This window comes from Primulina tabacum, chromosome 10 (genome assembly GCF_025594145.1).
Source record: "Primulina tabacum isolate GXHZ01 chromosome 10, ASM2559414v2, whole genome shotgun sequence".
NCBI lineage: Eukaryota > Viridiplantae > Streptophyta > Magnoliopsida > Lamiales > Gesneriaceae > Primulina > Primulina tabacum.
In genome coordinates this window covers 29,609,618-29,630,103 of record NC_134559.1, presented here as the reverse complement: position 1 = coordinate 29,630,103, position 20,486 = coordinate 29,609,618, and the positions used below count along the sequence as shown (strand labels likewise).

The 20,486-nt window shown below is 38.2% G+C and overlaps 5 non-coding genes and 3 pseudogenes across 5 annotated transcripts; all 8 read left to right on the top strand.

The window, feature by feature from the left end:
* The first annotated feature begins 496 nt into the window (after positions 1-496).
* Positions 497-610, top strand: LOC142512769 (5S ribosomal RNA; annotated as a pseudogene).
* Positions 611-1,286: 676 nt separating this feature from the next.
* On the top strand, positions 1,287-1,400 carry LOC142512431 (5S ribosomal RNA; annotated as a pseudogene).
* A 1,248-nt stretch (positions 1,401-2,648) lies between these two features.
* Positions 2,649-2,767, top strand: LOC142509799 (5S ribosomal RNA). The gene has a single exon (XR_012807953.1). It is a non-coding gene; the product is annotated as a 5S ribosomal RNA (ribosomal RNA).
* Positions 2,768-4,064: 1,297 nt separating this feature from the next.
* Positions 4,065-4,184, top strand: LOC142506525 (5S ribosomal RNA). The gene has a single exon (XR_012804814.1). It is a non-coding gene; the product is annotated as a 5S ribosomal RNA (ribosomal RNA).
* Positions 4,185-4,839: 655 nt separating this feature from the next.
* On the top strand, positions 4,840-4,957 carry LOC142513757 (5S ribosomal RNA). The gene has a single exon (XR_012809686.1). It is a non-coding gene; the product is annotated as a 5S ribosomal RNA (ribosomal RNA).
* A 680-nt stretch (positions 4,958-5,637) lies between these two features.
* Positions 5,638-5,756, top strand: LOC142511720 (5S ribosomal RNA; annotated as a pseudogene).
* A 1,258-nt stretch (positions 5,757-7,014) lies between these two features.
* LOC142508227 (5S ribosomal RNA) lies at positions 7,015-7,133 on the top strand. The gene has a single exon (XR_012806452.1). It is a non-coding gene; the product is annotated as a 5S ribosomal RNA (ribosomal RNA).
* Positions 7,134-9,464: 2,331 nt separating this feature from the next.
* On the top strand, positions 9,465-9,581 carry LOC142510299 (5S ribosomal RNA). Its single transcript, XR_012808421.1, has one exon. It is a non-coding gene; the product is annotated as a 5S ribosomal RNA (ribosomal RNA).
* Positions 9,582-20,486: the final 10,905 nt, after the last annotated feature.

Here is a 20,486-nt window from a genome sequence, read left to right as displayed (position 1 = left end):
TCGTGTTTTTTCTATTTTTGATTACCTGTTGACAGACGATTTTCCTCAAATCATCTGAATCTCGATCGAGAGCTTTTAATTTGCGATTTTCAGCTTCTGTTAAGCTTTTGTTTCTCTAGAAATCCGTTTAGAAAGTCCGAAATTCGATTCCGGTTCCATTTTATCGTATCTTAGACATAATAATAGCTTTACATTCGCTATTTTCTTCTTCATATTTTTTTTCAGTTTTCTGGGAACATTTAACGATTTTTGTTGTCGTGAAATGTTCTGTGCGGAAGGGTATGACCAGATTACTCCGGAGACGGCTAACTCATTAAAAAAATTATTTCGACTGTTTTATCATAATTTACGTAAACGTCGCGACACGAGGACTTCCCAGGAGGTCACCCATCCTAGTTCTGCCATCCGCCAGAAAGCTTAACTTCATGGTTCTATTGTCAATCGCCGCCCGCTTCACACGTACTCGTGGGATAAATAAAACATCCCCACTCAATGTTGGTGCGTTCATACCAGCACTAATGCACTGGATCCATCAGAACTTCGAAGTTAACGTGCTTGGGCGAGAGCATACTAGGATGGATGACCCTGGGAAGTCCTCGTGTTGCACCCCTCTTCGTGTTTTTCTATTTTTGATTATTATTGACTGACGATTTTCGGCTCAAATCATCTCTCGACTCGATCGGGACCAGATAAGCCATGTGAAATCAACGTAGCTCGACACTGCCAGATTTGGACAAAATGTAGCCTAATTTGATTGTAAACGGGCAACGAACGAGACTCATTGCTCACAATGAGCTGGCGAGATTTTAGCCGAATTCCTTCTTTAAGACACTCTAATTTGCGATTTTCCGCTTCTTTTGAGCTTCCGTTTCCTCGAGAAATCCGCTTAGGAAGTCCGAAATTCGAATCCAGTTCCATTTTATCGTATCCAGGCATAATAATAGGTTTATATTCGCTATTTTCTTCATCTTATTTTTTTTTCTATTTTCTGGGAACATTTAGCGATTTTTTGTTGCCGTGAGCCGGTTCTGTTCGGAAGGGTATGACGCAGATTACTCCGGAGACGGTTAACTCATTAAAAACAATTATTTCGACTGTTTAGCTATAATTTACGTAAACAGTCGCGACACGAGGACTTCCCAGGAAAGTCACCCATCCTAGCTCTGCCATCGCGCCAAAACGCTTAACTTCTTGGTTCTGATTTTGCGAGAGCAGTGCCGCGTGTTGTCTCATCCGCCAACGCCGCACGTACTCGAGGGATATAAGAATAAACTCCACTCAATGTCGGGTGCGATCATACCAGCACTAATGCACATCCCATCAGAACTCCGAAGTTAAGCGTGTTTGGTCGAGAGCAGTACTAGGATGGGTGACCTTGGGATGTCCTCGTGTTGCACCCATTTACGTGTTTTTCTATTTTCGATTACTTGTTGACAGATGATTTTCGGCTCAAATCATCTGAATCTCGATCGGGACCTGATAAGACATGTGAAATAAACGTAGCTCGGGCCTTGCCGGATTTGGACAAAATTGTAGGCTAATTTTATGGTAAACGTGCTAACAACGAGACTCGTTACTCAGCAATGAGCTGACGAGATTTTAGCCGAATTCCTTCTCTAAGACCCTCTAATTTGCGATTTTCCGCTTCGTTAAGCTTCCGTTTCCTCAATAAATATGTTTAGGAAGTTTGAAATTCGATTCCAGTTCTATTTTATCGTATCCCAGGCAAATAATAGCTTTACATTCGCTATTTTCTTCTTTTTATTTTTTTCTATTTTCTGGGAACATTTATAGATTTTTGTTGTCGTGAGCCGGTTCGGTGCGGAAAGGTATCACGCAGATAACTCTAGAGACGGTTAACTCATAAAAAAAAATTATTTCGACTGTTTTAGCTATAATTTACGTAAAAGGTCACGACACGAGGACTTCCCAGGATGGGCGACCCCTGGGAAGTCCTTGTGTTGCACCTCTTTTCGTGTTTTTCTATTTTTGATTACTTGTTCATAGACGATTTTCGGATCAAATCATCTGAATCTCGATCGGGACCAGATAAGACATGTGAAATCAACGTAGCTCGGGCACTGCCGGATTTGGACAAAATTGTTGGCTAATTGATTGTAAACGGGCAAACAAACGAGACTCATTACTCTGCAATGAGCTGACGAGATTTTATCCGAATTCCTTCTCTAAGACCCTCTAATATGTGATTTTCTGCTTCTTTTAAGCTTCCGTTTCCTCGAGAAATCCGTTTAGGAATTCCGAAATTCGATTCCGGTTCCATTTTATCGTATCCGAGGCATAATAATAGCTTTACGTTCGATATTTTCTTCTTCTATTTTTTTTCTATTTTCTGGGAACATTTAGCGATTTTTGTTGTCGTGAGCTGGTTCTGTCGGAATGGTATGACGCAGATTACAACGGAGACGGTTAACTCATTAAAAACAATTATTTCGACTATTTTACTATAATTTACGTAAACGGTCGCGACACGAGGACTGCCCAGGAGGTCACCCATCCTAGCTCATCATTGCGCCAGAACGCTTAACTTCATGATTCTGATTGGGCGAGAGCAGTGACGTTGTGTTGACCATCGCCGATCGCGCCACACGTACTCAAGGGATATAAGAATAAACATCCGACTCAATGATGGGTGCGATCATTTCAGCACTAATGCACCGGATCCCATTAGTACTCCGAAGTTAAGCGTGCTTGGGTGAGACCAGCACTAGGATGGGTGACCCCTTGTGAAGTCCTCGTGTTGCACCCATTTTCGTGTTTTTCTATTTTTAATTACTTGTTGACATACGATTTTCTGCTCAAATCATATGAATCTCGATCGGGACAAAATAAGATATGTGAAATCAACATATCTAGGGCACTGCCGGATTTGGACAAAATTGTAGCCTAATTTGATTGTAAACGGTCTTAGCCGAATTCCGTCTCTAAGACCTTCTAATTTGCGATTTTCCGCTTATGTTAAGCTTCCGTTTTCTCAAGAATCCGTTTAGGAAGTCCGAAATTCGATTACGGTTCCATTTTATCGTTTCCTGGTATAATAATAGCTTTACATTCGCTATTTTCTTCTTTTATTTTTTTTCTATTTTCTAGAAACATTAGTGATTTTTGTTGTCGTGAGCCGGTTCTGTGCGGAAGGGTATGACGCAGATTACTCCGAAGACAGTTAACTCATTAAAAACAATTATTTCGACTGTTTTAGCCATAATTTACGTAAACTGTCGCGACACAAGGGCTTCCCAGGGAGGTCACCCATCCTAGCTCTGCCACCGCACCAGAACGCTTAACTTCATGGTTATGATTGGGCGAGAGCAGTGCCGCGTGTTGTCCATCGCCGCTCGCGCCACAAGTCCTTGTGTTGCACCCCTTTTCGTGTTTTTCTATTTCTGATTACTTGTTGACAGACGATTTTCGGCTCAAATCATCTGAATCACGATCGGGACCAGATATGACATGTGAAATCAACGTAGCTCAAGCACTGTCAGATTTGGACAAAATTGTAGCCTAATTTGATTGTAAACGGTCAACGAACGAGACTCATTACTCCGCTATGAGCTGGCGAGAATTTAGCTGAATTCCTTCTCTAAGACACTCTAATTTGCGATTTTCCGCATCTGTTAAGCTTCCGTTTCCTCGAGAAATCCGCTTAGGAAGTCCGATATTCGATTCCGGATCCATTTAACGCATCACAGGCATAATAATATCTTTACATTCGCTATTTTCTTCTTTTATTTTTTTTTTTCTATTATCTGGGAACATTTAGCGATTTTTGTTCTCATGACCCGGTTCTGTTCGGAGGGTATGACGCAAATTACTTCGGAGATGGTTAACTCATTAAAAACAATTATTTCGATTGTTTTAGCCATAATTTACGTAAACGGTCGCGGCACGCGGACTTCCCAGGGAGGTCACCCATCCTAGCTCTGCCATCACGCCAGAATGCTTAACTTCATGGTTCTGATTGGGCGAGAGCAGTGCCGCGTGTTCTCCATCGCCGCCCGCGCCACACGTACTCGAGGGATATAAGAATAAACGTCCCACTCAATGTCGGGTTCGATCATACCAGCACTAATGCACCGGATCCCATTAGAACTCCGAAGTTAAGCGTGCTTGGGCGAGAGCTTGTACTAGGATGGGTGACCCCTTGTGAAGTCCTCGTGTTGCACCCACTTTTCGTGTTTTTCTATTTTTGATTACCTGTTGACAGACGATTTTCGGCTCAAATCATCTGAATCTAGATCGAGAGCAGATAAGACAAGTGAAATCAACTTAGCTCGGGCACTACCGGATTTGGACAAAATTGTAGTCTAATTTAATTGTAACGGGCAAATGAATGAGACTCGTTACTCCGCAATGAGCTGGCGAGATTTTAGCCGAATTCCTTCTCTAACACCCTTTAATTTGCGGTTTTCAGCTTCTGTTAAGCTTTTGTTTCCTCTAGAAATCCGTTTAGAAAGTCAGACATTCAATTCCAGTTCCATTTTATCGTATCCCAGGCATAATAATAGCTTTACATTCGCTATTTTCTTCTTCTTATTTTTTTTCAGTTTTCTGGGAACATTTTTACGATTTTTGTTGTCGTGAGCTGGTTCTGTGCGGAAGGGTATAACGCAGATTTCTAGACGGTTAACTCATTAAAAAAATTATTTCGACTGTTTTATCCATAATTTACGTAAACGGTCGCGACACGAGAACTTCCCAGGGAGGTCACCTATCCTAGCTCTGCCATCGCGCCAGAACGCTTAACTTCATGGTTCTGTTGTCAATCGCCGCCTGCTTCACATGTACTCGAGGGATATAAGAATAAACATCCCACTCAATGTTGGGTGCGATCATACCAGCATTAATGCACCGGATCCCATCAGAACTCCGAAGTTAAGCGTGCTTGGGCGAGAGCAGTACTAGGATGGGTGACCCCTGGGAAGTCCTCGTGTTGCACCTCTTTTCGTGTTTTTCTATTTTTGATTACTTATTGACAGACGATTTTCGGCTCAAATCATCAGAATCTCGATCGGGACCAGATAAGCCATGAGAAATCAACATAGCTCGGGCACAGCCAGATTTGGACAAAATTGTAGCCTAATTTGATTGTAAACGGGCAAACAACGAGACTCATTGCTCTACAATGAGCTGGCGAGATTTTAGCCGAATTCCTTCTCTAAGACACTCTAATTTGCGATTTTCCGCTTCTGTTGAGCTTCCGTTTCCTCGAGAAATCCGCTTAGGAAGTCCGAAATTCGATTCCGGTTCCATTTTATCGTATCCCAAGCATAATAATAGCTTTATATTCGCTATTATCTTCATCTTATTTTTTTCTATTTTCTGGGAACATTTAGCGATTTTTGTTGTCGTGAGCCGTTCTGTGCGAAAGGGTATGACGCAGATTACTCCGGAGACGGTTAACTCATTAAAAACAATTATTTCGACTGTTTTAGCTATAATTTACGTAAACGGTCGCGACACGAGGACTTCCCAGGAAAGTCACCCATCCTAGCTCTGCCATCGCGCCAAAACGCTTAACTTCTTGGTTCTGATTTTGCGAGAGCAGTGCCGCGTGTTGTACATCACCGCCAACGCCGCACGTACTCAAGGGATATAAGAATAAACATTCCACTCAATGTCGGGTGCGATCATACCAGCACTAATGCAATGGATCTCTTTAGAACTCCGAAGTTAAGCGTGTTTGGTCGAGAGCAGTACTAGGATGGGTGATTCCTTGGGATGTCCTCGTGTTGCACCCATTTACGTGTTTTTCTATTTTCGATTACTTGTTGACAGATGATTTTCGGCTCAAATCATCTGAATCTCGATCGGGACCTGATAAGACATGTGAAATAAACGTAGCTCGGGCCCTGCCGGATTTGGACAAAATTGTAGGCTAATTTGATGGTAAACGGGAAAACAAACGAGACTCGTTACTCAGCAATGAGCTGACGAGATTTTAGCCGAATTCCTTCTCTAAGACCCTCTAATTTGCGATTTTCCGCTTCTGTTAAGCTTCCGTTTCCTCGATAAATATGTTTAGGAAGTTTGAAATTCGATTCCAGTTCCATTTTATCGTATCCCAGGCAAAATAATAGCTTTATATTCGCTATTTTCTTCTTCTTATTTTTTTTTCTATTTTCTGGGAACATTTATAGATTTTTGTTGTCGTGAGCCGGTTCGGTGCGGAAAGGTATCACGCAGATAACTCTGGAGACGGTTAACTCATAAAAAAAATTATTTCGACTATTTTAGCTATAATTTACGTAAACGGTCACGACACGAGGACTTCCCAGGATGGGCGACCCCCTGGGAAGTCCTCGTGTTGCACCTCTTTTCGTGTTTTTCTATTTTTGATTACTTGTTCATAGACGATTTTCGGCTCAAATCATCTGAATCTCGATCGGGACCAGATAAGACATGTAAAATCAACGTAGCTCGGGCACTGCCGGATTTGGACAAAATTGTTGGCTAATTTGATTGTAAACGGGCAAACGAACGAGACTCATTACTCTGCAATGAGCTGACGAGATTTTATCCGAATTTCTTCTCTAAGACCCTCTAATATGTGATTTTCTGCTACTTTTAAGCTTCTGTTTCCTCGAGAAATCCGTTTAGGAAGTCCGAAATTCGATTCCGGTTCCATTTTATCGTATCCGAGGCATAATAATAGCTTTACGTTCGATATTTTCTTCTTCTTATTTTTTTTCTATTTTCTGGGAACATTTAGCGATTTTTGTTGTTGTGAGCCGGTTCTGTGCGGAAGGGTATGACGCAGATTACTCCGGAGACGGTTAACTCATTAAAAACAATTATTTCGACTGTTTTAGCTATAATTTACGTAAACGGTCGCGACACGAGGACTTGCCAAGGAGGTCAGCCATCCTCACTCTGCCATCGCATTAAAACGTTTAACTTCATGGTTCTGATTGGGCGAGTGCAGTGCCACGTGTTGTCCATCGCCGCCCGCGCCACACGTAGTAGAGGGATATAAGAATAAACATCCCACTCAATGTCGTGTTCGATCATACCAGCACTAATGCACTGGATCCCATCAGAACTCCGAAGTTAAGTGTGCTAGTGCTAGGGCAGTACTAGGATGGGTGACCCCCTGGGAAGTCCTCGTGTTGCACCCCTTTTCGTGTTTTTCTATTTTTGATTACTTGTTGACAGACGATTTTCGGCTCAAATCATCTGAATATCGATCGGCACTAGATAAGACATGTGAAATCAACGTAGCTCGGGCTCTGTCGGATTTGGAAAAAATTGTAGCCTAATTTGATTGTAAACGGGTAAACGAACGAGACTCTTTACTCCGCAATGAGCTGGCAAGATTTTAGCCGAATTCCTTCTCTAAGACCCTATAATTTGCGATTTTCCGCTTTTGTTAAGCTTCCGTTTCTTCGAGAAATCCGCTTAGGAAGTCCGAAATTGGATTCCGATTCCATTTTATCGTATCGCAGGCATAATAATAACTTTACATTCGCTAATTTTTTTTCCTATTTTTATTCTATTTTCCTGGGAACATTTAGCAATTTTTTTTGTCGTGAGCCGGTTCTGTGCGGAAGGGTATGACGCAGATTACTCCGGAGACGGTTAACTCATTAAAAACAAATATTTCGACTGTTTTATCAATAATTTACGTAAACGGTCGCGACACGAGGACTTCCCAGGGAGGTCACCCGTCCTAGCTCTGCCATCGCGCCAGAACGCTTAACTTCATGGTTCTGATTGGGCGAGAGCAGTGCTGTAATGATCATGGGCCATTAGGCTGAACCAACAAAGGCCTCTGCCCATACCCACGCACCACTACTGGTCATGGGTCGTTAGGATGGTCCAGCATGGGCCAATGCACCGTCACTCATAGAATATCTCACCCCTGGTAAGTGGTTTCTTTCTCCTTCCCTAACACTTGAACCCAGGACCTCCAGACTTAAGTACCTAGATTCCTAAGTGTTGGTACCAGTTGAGAATTTAGTCTTTTTATATTATTTTAGCCCTTATGAACCACGACTCGACCCCCGTGAACCATTTTTTAATTTTCCCAAGTTTTAAAAACTCTAATGACCCAAAATCTTCGACCCCGAGCCATCTCTTGATTTTCACGAGTTACCCCCGAACCATGTTGATCCAAAACTTGACCAACATCCTAAAGTACCCTACTGGACCCATATATCCCACGGAAAACACCCCTAACCAAAAAAACGTGCCCCATACTCCTCTACCATAAGCTGGCCGAGAAATCCTTGTTGGACAAGGACTCTTGATCAAGCTTCCCTGCCCCTACCAACGAACCCAGCCACCAAACCAACCTGTTGTGCACTCCCTAAGGACCCTAAGGACTCGACCTGACCTAGCCCAGGTCCCCTGGACCATGCCCACCAGCCTGCAACAAGCCCAGAACCCTACACGCAATTCCCCTTGATTCTCGGGTGGGAGTCATAGCTTGCTAGGACTCCTTCCCAGCCCTTGAATGCGAGTCCTAGCATGGCTAGGACTCTCTCCCTAACTCACCCATGACCTTGGTTAACCCGTGGAACCAGCCAACCAAGCCCTAGCCCCTGCAACAATAAAACCGAACCCCTTTGCTCCATGACAGAAGGTTGCTGCACAGCTTGTGTTCTATTTCGTGTGTGGTGTTAAGGTGATTATCTAGGACTCTAAATCCCGTGTAAAATCATGCCTAAACATAACCTATATCATGGGAGCTCGTATATACATGTAAAGGACAAAAGTTTGAATCAAAATCATGCTTGGAATTTCATGGATTGCATAAAAACGAAAATAATTCAAAGTGTCACTTGTTTCCCAAAATTTTTATGCATAAAAATATAATATGATGTGATGATGGTTTGAAGGGAAGAATATGTGAGCCTATGCGTAATTTACGCACGAAAAACCATTGACGATGACGAAGAACGGAGCAAGAACCTTGGCTAAGACTTTCCCTTGGCAACGCTCGAAAGTTTGCCTCAATTTTTAAGAATGTGTGTGCCGTGTAATCTAGGTATTTTCAGAATTGTGGCCGTGTGCTTTTGAAATAATCGTAGGTTTATGGGAAAGGTTTACATATTATATACTTAATTAAACACTAACAAGGCTTTAGGCCTATTAAGCCCCTAATTAAGCCCATTAGTCTTTAATTAGAATTAAATAAAATGTTAGTAAAGTTTTGGTAAAAATAGTTTGGGAATTAAATAGCGGGGTTGTCAAAAAATTCGTATTTTTTTATTGAAAAACCCACACCGATAAAATTTACGTCCCAACGTATAAAATCAACATGCAAGTATCGAAATTTAAGGGACCAAAATGCAATATTTCAAAAGATTGGGGACCTAAGGGCAATTTACGAACGTTTAAGGGCTGAATCAAAATTTTCGAAATAATATAAGGATTTATTTGTTGTCCATCGCCACCCGCGCCACACGTACTCGAGGGATATAAGAATAAACATCCCACTCAATGTTGGGTGGGATCATACCAGCACTAATGCACCGGATACCATCAGAACTCGGAAGTTAAGCGTGCTTGGGCGAGCAGTACTAGGACGGGTGACCCCCTGGGAAATCCTCGTGTTGCACCCTTTTTTGTGTTTTTCTATTTTGATTACTTGTTGACAGACGATTTTCGGCTCAAATCATCTGAATCTCGATCGGGACCAGATAAGACATGTGAAATCAACGTAGCTCGGGCACTGCCGGATTTGGACAAAATTGTAGCCTAATTTGATTGTAAACGGGCAAATGAACGAGACTGATTACTCTACAATGAGCTGGCGAGATTTTAGCCGAATTCCTTCTTTAAGACCCTTTAATTTGCGATTTTCAGCTTCTGTTAAGCTTTCGTTTCCTCAAGAAATCCGTTTAGGAAGTCCAAAATTCGATTCCGGTTCCATTTTATCGTATCCTAGGCATAATAATAGCTTTACATTCGTTATTTTCTTCTTCTTATTTTTTTTTTCAATTTTCTGGGATCATTTAGCGATTTTTGTTGTCGTGAGCCGGTTCTGTGCGGAAGGGTATGACGCAGATTACTCCGGAGATGGTTAACTTATTAAAAACAATTATTTCAACAGTTTTAGCTATAATTTACGTAAACGGTCGCGACACGAGTACTTTCCAGGGAGGTCACCCATCCTAGCTCTGGCATCGCGCCAGAACGGTTAACTTCTTGGTTCTGATTGGGCGAGAGCAGTGCCGCGTGTAACGTCCCGAAAATCGAAAAGTCCACATAAACCACATGCATGCAAATTATTAAATTCTTTGGTATTTCATTAAATTATTTTAAAGCATAAAATGTATTTTTATTTTATTAAATTGTGTTTAATTATTTTTATGCATTTTATGCATAATTCATGCATGGTAGAATTTATTCCATAGATTTTATAAGTTCATGCATTAAGGTTTTTAAGTTGCATTTCGCTCTTGAACGAGGATCAGAGACCGGAGAATTTTCAAGAAAATTATTTTTATTACACGATTAAGTTCTATTAATTAATACAAGATGTTTTAAAGGTATTTTTCAAGAATTGAGATTTATTGGGTATTTTTATCTGCAGAATTTTATTTTTACCCGGTAAGCAAATTTTATCGAATCAGGGGACTTTTTGAGGGTTCGGCTAATATTTTCAAAAACTTTTCATCACGAAATATTTTTCGGGAGTGTGTTTGGACATAATGAGACTACTTTTAAGCTTGTTGGGCTTAAAATCCTTTTTAAATCTTTAATTAGAAACTTATGGCCTATTATATTTTAATTAACTACCTAATAAATCCCTATGGACCCACTACACCTAACATTACCCTCCCCAATCATCCGACACCCTCACTCCCATCTCAACATTTTCATAGACATCCCAGCAGCTGAAAGCACGGCCATTTCCATTCAAGGCGTAATAAAATTCTCCGACTTGATTTCCGACGCTCGTTCTTCGGTTTTCTAGCGAAATATTTTAACCAGGCACGCTCTATATCATTCTTCTGCATCATACACGTTTTATATACTGAGTTTGGTGTTCATGCATGAAAAGTTTCGATCCAAGCTTGTCTATGGAAGATCTTTGATTTTCTTGTGTTTATTGCATTCTTTTTGTTTCAAGTCTCACATTTTCTTGAATTGTGCAAGGAGGCTGCCGTTTTGTTGATGCTAAGGGACTGTTTAGAGCAGGTTAGTGGAGTCATGAGGCTGGTGTAAGGTTCGGTAGGTTTGGAGTGAAGGCCGAGATGTGTAGCGGCTTGGGGTTTCTCGTTTTCTTTGTCTAGATCGGTGGGTAGGTGAAGTCTGGTGGTGCAAGGGCGACTCTAGACCTTGAATAGACTCTGGTGGGTCTGAACCATGGTCTGGAAATGCACGAACGCTGCTGGTCTTGTCCTAGAAGCCGCAAGGGAAGAGTTGGACGAGTTGGGTTCGATTGGTGTTGTGGGGAGTGTAGCGATAGGGTGATCTACGCCTGATGCATGAGGCTGATGGCGTGGGTGCAGTAGGTTCAGGGGAGCCCTATGGTGGTCTAGGAAAGGCTGAGACGTGCCTGGTTCCATCGGTGTTGGGCTAAGACGCGAGAATAGGGAGGTAGTGTAGTAGGGTAGGCGAAAGGGGAAGAGGCTGATTTCCAGCATCTTGTAAGCCCTGATCGAATGGTTTAAGCGACGGGTCTGGATGTTTATAAGACCTTTTAAGTGTTTATTAGGTGTGGTAAAAAGTTGGGAAAAATACGGTTAAGTTTCGAGTCGATTCGGCTTAAAACCAGGACACCGGTCCAAGTTTTAAAACAATTCGGTTAAGTTATAAAATGGGCTCGAGTTTACGTCTAGGGATGCTTTTAAATATGTTTTGGGATATTTTAAGGAATTTGGTAAGCTTCGGATCAAAATAATGAGTTTTGGATTTAATCCGGGATTTAGTCGCAACACGAAACGTTAATTACAGAATTAATTGAAACGCTAGATTTAAGCTTAATTAAATTATGAAAAATTATATTTAAAGTCAAATAATTATAAGAAGTATAAGTTTTTAATTTGGGAATTTTATGCTAAGGTTTGGTTTAATTCGGGATTAAAGCGCGTTAATATGTTATGTTTAAAAATTAATTTAAAATTCATCGATTTAAGCCAAATAAAAATATGGGAAAATTTTTGTAGGCTTAAATAATTATTTGGGACATGTTAGAGTCAATGGAATTAAGAAAATGTCAAAAACGTGAAATTTTACGTCTAAGGGCAAAATGGTAATTTTTGGGTTTACAGGGGCAAAATGGTCATTTTGCACCTGGGGTTAGATGTTGGTCCTGGCAGCGCCATGAGCACAAATTTACTATATTTTAAAGTTTTATGCATCATGATCACGATTTTTAAGATTTTATGAAAATATACGTTGCATGCTTGGTTTAAAGGAAAAAATACGTATATGCATGTTTTTATTAAGTGGTGAATATCATGATGTTTTTGAAGGATGGGAGTTGGTTGTGACTGACGATGTATATGTATACGATGATAGGATTGGAGATATCGTGAGGGAAAAGGCCCTAGAGGGAGCCTGTTTACGGGAGAAGGCCCCAGAGGGAGCCCGACGATCGTATTTCCATTGACATGATATGAGATATGATGAGCTGAGGCCAAGGCTCAGTGGACGGATAATGCTGTCGCTGATGTCTCCGTCGCCGGGTACCACGATTTTATAGATGGATCCATCGATAGAGCTGATACGATAGAGCTGATACGAAAGTCACAACTAATGAACTGAATTTAGTTAAAAAGAAAATGTTTAAGTTTATGATGACATGATTTAATACGATATGATTTGATACGACATGTTTATATTCATGTTTTAAAGTTTATGAAAGGTATGTTGGCATTATGATTTTACAATACACGTTTATGTTATGCTTTTAAGTTAATGAAAGATATGTTGAGTATGATATTTTTCACTGCTGTGTGCTATGTATATGTACTTGTTATTCCTGGTATAGGTGTGTTGATTCTTTAGACTCACTAGGCGTGTGTGATGCAGGTGAGCCAAATGTTGAGGAGACTATAGGTGCCGAACTCTGAGTAGGCAGACCTGGTGCGATGACACGACCCGAGGACCACATGTTTTCCGCATTACGATTTATGAGATTGAGAGGAAATGAATATTTTCACACGTTGATGATTTTAAGATTTTTATTAGTTTATGTTTTCGTATGATTGTAGATGAGTTTGGTTATTTTTTTACTGTCAAATTATTACGATTATTTTAAATGTTATTTCGAAAATGCGAGCTTTTATTTAAAAAAAATGTCCAGTAGAATTTTAAAAATGAGTGAGACGTTACAGTTGGTATCAGAGCAAGGGCCATGTATAGGGTTGTGCCACCGCCAGTTTCTGCAGCTCAGTCTTCAAGCCTCAAGTCTGTAAGTTTTTATGATTTCAATGTTTTCAATGTTTTACTCATATCACCTGCATGTTAACATGATTTACGCTTTATGATGATTTATTGTATATTTTAACTGCTTTTATGATTTAAGGATTTACTGTTTTAAAAACTAGATTAAATTGCATGTTGGTTACGTTTGGAATTGGACGTGTCTAAGAATTCGAATATTGGTCTTTAGGAGAAGTGGATAATGATTTGATTATACCGATTTTTAGGTTAGAAGTACTGATGTTCTACTCTTTGGGGTAATAAGTTAATCTTGGAAGTTATGAATGCTTTTGGGACTTGTAGAATTTCTTAGAAATTATTGATAGTTCGTGGTTGCTAGTTGAATTAATTTTTGATGAATCCATACAAGGATTAATGATTCGAAAACTACGACGATCTTTGTAAGTATAAAAACGTAGAATTTATTTAGGATGCATGCTCTACCTAATGGGACCTAAGGATTTAATTGAATTGATTGAGAATTTAAAGGACCTAATTGTAATAACCAATAATTGAGGACCTGAGTGCAACAATAAAATTCTAAGGGACTATTTCGAATTTACCAAACTTTGGGATTAAATTTTTAGTTTTGAGAATTTTAAGGTTTAATGAGGCCAAGTCGAAAATTTTATGGAAAAAAAAATGCAAATTTCGAGGAGTTATAAAGCCAAAATTGTAATCTTTGACAATTTTAAGGACCAAATTGTAAATTTTGAAATTTTGAGGATTAAAATTCGAACTTTTGAGGAACACTTGGGTAAAATCAGTAATTTTCAAGGTTATGAGAATTGATCTTGGGTCTAATAAAGTTAAGATTATTGAATTTTATGTTACGAGAAACCTATAAAATGGGATTAGGAACGCCAAGAACTTATGGGTAATTTTTGGATTCTCGAGATTAAGAACAAATTCGGATAATATTCGAGGAAAGTAAGAACTAATTTTGAAATTTTTAAGAAATTTAGGGATTTGTTTAGCAGTAAGTGAGAATTAAATGGTTTAAATGATAAGACTTTTCGGTTATTTGAGCTTGAAGAGATAATTAGAACTTGGTTATAATCTGGATTATAATGTAATAAGGAATGACAATCAAGGGCATTGTAGGATGATTCAATATTGGGCTTGAAAATCTAAATGTTAATGGAATAAGACAATGGAAAAAAATTAAGAATTTAGAGTGATAACAATTTAAGGTAAAGTGATCATTTAGTCAAGTTACAAGATTAGACATTAAGTTAACTTATTTTTGAGGACTTAAGGTTTGATGTAGCATAAGTTTTAATCATGATCTTAAGAGTTAAAATTATATCTTTGTTGGAATTTAATTTTTCTAGAAAGTTGGGTATGTTTGATGGTTAGGTTACTCGATAGATGCATGTAAGAATTGAGGTACACACCTCGTCTTGAGGAATTTTTGGTAAGTTATTAAGAAACTTGAGAATAAGTGAATATGTGTGTTGGAATTATGTTATCTAATACTATTTGGGTCGCGTAAGCTTGAATTTTAAGTTTATGGAATACGTGTTCATACGAAAATTTTGGGTGAAAAAATAATAATAATAAAAAAAAAAGAATTAGTTGTGTTCAACATAAGTTATCAATTAATGAATATTAAGATTTTTATCGAGTGAGAAATCTAAAAAGCTTGATATGGGGATTCTAGAACTCTATGGAGTATAAGTGAAGTTGATTTATTAGAGTTAGTCTAGGGCTCCCATGGGATGACTTAATAAGTTTTATACGCTAGTATGTATGAAGCATTGAGAATACGTAAGAATGCAACATTCATTTCAACGAGGAAAGTCCAAGGGCCTTAAGCCTCAACTAAATTGTAATTGGGAAGAAAGTAGTTTAAGCATGTGATTGATGATAGAAGTGTTTTATTAATTAGGTAGAAGTTCGATAGTTTTATGGATTAACGCTACTCGAATTTAAAGATTTGCAACAATTTAATATTTGGGATGTACTTGTAAATAATTAAGTTACGTAAGTTTGGTGCTATAAGATAAAGATTCGATTCAAGGATCTTAGGCGAATATCATTATGGGCTTTAGATAAGGTTTAACTTTTAAGTGTATCACCGAAGATATAAGTCGATCAGTAAAATCTTGGTGTTAAAATTTCTTAAGTTGCATAAATGATAATGTAATAAGTTGATGAACATTACGGGTATAGTATAAGAAAAGTAAGACGAAATAAAATTCGAACTGCCATTTCTAATATTGGGAAGTTTGAGAAAAGTCGGAATTTGAGGCATGAGTAGAATAGAACTAAGTCGCAATAAGTCGTTCTAGGTTGCAATTCGCAAATAAGGATTTCAATAGGCAAAATAATTAGGATTGAGGAGACATAAGTACATCCTAAGATTTATTATTTTATCACAGTAGCGCAGCGGAAACGTGGAATATTGAGATTCTAGAATTAAGAGTCTAAACTTTGTGATTATCAAGGATAAGCGAATTTCGCGGACGAAATTCAATTTAAGGGGGGAAGATTGTAACGTCCCGAAAATCGGAAAGTCCACGTAAACCACATGCATGCAAACTATTAAATTCTTTGGTATTTCATTAAATTCTTTTAAAGCATAAAATTTATTTTTATTTTATTAAATTGTGTTTAATTATTTTTATGCATTTTATGCATAATTCATGCATGGTAGAATTTATTCCATACATTTTATAAGTTCATGCATTAAGGTTTTTAAGTTGTATTTCGCTCTCGAACGAGGATCAGAGACCGGAGAATTTTCAAGAAAATTATTTTTATTACACGATTAAGTTCTATTAATTAATATAAGATGTTTTAAAGGTATTTTTCAAGAATTGAGATTTATTTGGTATTTTTATCCGCAGAATTTTATTTTTACCTGGTAAGCAAATTTTATCGACTCGGGGGATTTTTTGAGGGTTCGGCTAATATTTTCAAAAACTTTACACCACGAAATATTTTTCGGGAGTGTGTTTGGACTTAATGAGACTACTTTTAAGCTTTTTGGGCTTAAAATCCTTTTTAAATCTTTAATTAACAACTTATGGCCTATTATGTTTTAATTAACTACATAATAAATCCCTAAGGACCCACTACACCTAACATTACCCTCCCCAATCAGCCGACACCCTCAATCCCATCTCAACATTTTCATAGAAATCCCAGCAGCTGAAAGCACGGCCATTTCCATTCAAGGCGTAAGAAAATTCTCCGACTTGATTCCCGACGCTCGTTCTTCGGTTTTCTTGCGAAATATTTTCACCAGGCACGCTCTATATCATTCTTGTGCATCATACACGTTTTATATACTGAGTTTGGTGTTCATGCATGAAAAGTTTCGATCCAAGCTTGTCTATGGAAGATCTTTGATTTTCTTGTGTTTATTGCATTCTTTTTGTTTCAAGTCTCACATTTTCTTGAATTGTGCAAGGAGGCTGCCGTTTTGTTGATGCTAAGGGACTGTTTAGAGCAGGTTAGTGGAGTCATGAGGCTGGTGTAAGGTTCGGTAGGTTTGGAGTGAAGGCCGAGATGTGTAGCGGCTTGGGGTTTCTCGTTTTCTTTGTCTAGATCGGTGGGTAGGTGAAGTCTGGTGGTGCAAGGGCGAATCTAGACCTTGAATAGACTCTGGTGGGTCTGAACCATGGTCTGGAAATGCACGAACGTTGCTGGTCTTGTCCTAGGAGCCGCAAGGGAAGAGTTGGACGAGTTGGGTTCGATTGGTGTTGTGGGGAGTGTAGCGATAGGGTGATCTACGCCTGATGCATGAGGCTGATGGCGTGGGTGCAGTAGGTTCAGGGGAGCCCTATGGTGGTCTAGGAAAGGCTGAGACGTGCCTGGTTCCATCGGTGTGGGGCTAAGACGCGAGAATATGGAGGTAGTGTAGTAGGGTAGGCGAAAGGGGAAGAGGCTGATTTCCAGCATCTTGTAAGGCCTGATCGAATGGTTTAAGCGACAGGTCTAGATGTTTATAAGGCCTTTTAAGTGTTTATTAGGTGTGGTAAAAAGTTGGGAAAAATACGGTTAAGTTTCGAGTCGATTCGGCTTAAAACCGGGACACCGGTCCAAGTTTTAAAACAATTCAGTTAAGTTATAAAATGGGCTCGAGTTTACGTCTAGGGATGCTTTTAAATATGTTTTGGGATATTTTAAGGAATTTGGTAAGCTTTGGATCAAAATAATGAGTTTTGGATTTATCCGGGATTTAGTCGCAACACGAAACGTTAATTACAGAATTAATTGAAACGCTAGATTTAAGCTTAATTAAATTATGAAAAATTATATTTAAAGTCAAATAATTATAAGAAGTCTAAGTTTTTAATTTGGGAATTTTATGCTAAGGTTTGGTTTAATTCGGGATTAAAGCGCGTTAATATGTTATGTTTAAAAATTAATTTAAAATTCATCGATTTAAGCCAAATAAAAATATGGGAAAATTTTTGTAGTCTTAAATAATTATTTGAGACATGTTAGAGTCAATGGAATTAAGAAAATGTCAAAAACGTGAAATTTTACGTCTAAGGACAAAATGGTAATTTTTGGGTTTCTAGGGGCAAAATGGTCATTTTGCACCCGGGGTTAGATGTTGGTCCTGGCAGCGCCATGAGCACAAATTTACTATATTTTAAAGTTTTATGCATCATGATCACGATTTTTAAGATTTTATGAAAATATACGTTGCATGATTGGTTTAAAGGAAAAATTACGTATATGCATGTTTTTATTAAGTGGTGAATATCATGATGTTTTTGAAGGATGGGAGTTGGTTGTGACTGACGATGTATGTGTATACGATGATAGGATTGGAGATATCGTGAGGGAAAAGGCCCTAGAGAGAGCCCGTTTACGGGAGAAGGCCCCAGAGGGAGCCCGAAGATCGTATTTCCATTGACATGATATGAGATATGATGAGCTGAGGCCAAGGCTCAGTGGACGGGTAATGCTGTCGCTGATGTCCCCGCCGCCGGGTACCACAGTTTTATAGATGGATCCATCGATAGAGATGATACGATAGAGCTGATACGAAAGTCACAACTAATGAACTGAATTCAATTAAAAAGAAAATGTTTAAGTTTATGATGACATGATTTAATACGATATGATTTGATACGACATGTTTATATTCATGTTTTAAAGTTTATGAAAGGTATGTTGGCATTATGATTTTTCAATACACGTTTATGTTATGCTTTTAAGTTCATGAAAGATATGTTGAGTATGATATTTTTCACTACTGTGTGCTATGTATATGTACTTGTTATTCCTGGTATAGGTGTGTTGATTCTTTAGACTCACTAGGCGTGTGTGATGCAGGTGAGCTAAATGTTGAGGAGACTATAGGTGCCGAACTCTGAGTAGGCAGACCTGGTGCGATGACACGACCCGAGGACCACATGTTTTCCGCATTACGATTTATGAGATTGAGAGGAAATGAATATTTTCACACGTTGATGATTTTAAGATTTTTATTAGTTTATGTTTTCGTATGATTGTAGATGAGTTTGGTTATTTTTTTACTGTCAAATTATTACGATTATTTTAAATGTTATTTCGAAAATGCGAGCTTTTATTTAAAAAAAATGTCCAGTAGAATTTTAAAAATGAGTGAGACGTTACAGTTGGTATTAGAGGAAGGGCCATGTATAGGGTTGTGCCACCGCCAGTTTTTGCAGCTCAGTCTTCAAGCCTCAAGTCTCGAAGCTTTTATGATTTCAATGTTTTCAATGTTTTACTCATATCTGCATGTTAACATGATTTACGCTTTATGATGATTTATGGTATATGTTTAACTGCTTTTATGATTTAAAGATTTACTGTTTTAAAAACTAGATTAAATTGCATGTTGGTTACGTTTGGAATTGGACGTGTCTAAGAATTCGAATATTGGTCTTTAGGAGAAGTGGATAATGATTTGATTATACCGATTTTTAGGTTAGAAGTACTGATGTTCTACTCTTTGGGGTAATAAGTTAATCTTGAAAGTTATGAATGCTTTTGGGACTTGTAGAATTTCTAAGAAATTATTGATAGTTCGTGGTTGCTAGTTGAATTAATTTTTGATGAATCCATACAAGGATTAATGATTCGAAAACTACGACGATCTTTGTAAGTATAAAAACGTAGAATTTATTTAGGATGCATGCTCTACCTAATGGGACCTAAGGATTTAATTGAATTGATTGAGAATTTAAAGGACCTAATTGTAATAGCCAATAATTGAGGACCTGAGTGCAACAATAAAATTCTAAGGGACTATTTCGAATTTACCAAACTTTGGGATTAAATTTTTAGTTTTGAGAATTTTAAGGTTTAATGAGGCCAAGTCGAAAATTTTATGGAAAAAAATGCAAATTTCGAGGAGTTATAAAGCCAAAATTGTAATCTTTGACAATTTTAAAGACCAAATTATAAATTTTGAAATTTTGAGGATTAAAATTCGAACTTTTGAGGAACACTTGGCTAAAATCAGTAATTTTCGAGGTTATGAGAATTGATCTTGGGTCTAATAAAGTTAAGATTATTGAATTTTATGTTACGAGAAACCTATAAAATGGGATTAGGAACGCCAAGAACTTATGGGTAATTTTTGGATTCTCGAGATTAAGAACAAATTTGGATAATATTCGAGGAAAGTAAGAACTAATTTTGAAATTTTTAAGAAATTTAGGGATTTGTTTAGCAGTAAGTGAGAATTAAATGGTTTAAATGATAAGACTTTTCGGTTATTTGAGCTTGAAGAGATAATTAGAACTTGGTTATAATCTGGGTTATAATGTAATAAGGAATGACAATCAAGGGCATTGTAGGATGATTCAATATTGGGCTTGAAAATCTAAATGTTAATGGAATAAGACAATGGAAAAAAATTAAGAATTTAGAGTGATAACAATTTAAGGTAAAGTGATCATTTAGTCAAGTTACAAGATTAGACATTAAGTTAACTTATTTTTGAGGACTTAAGGTTTGATGTAGCATAAGTTTTAATCATGATCTTAAGAGTTAAAATTATATCTTTGTTGGAATTTAATTTTTCTAGAAAGTTGGGTATGTTTGATGGTTAGGTTACTCGATAGATGCATGTAAGAATTGAGGTACACACCTCGTCT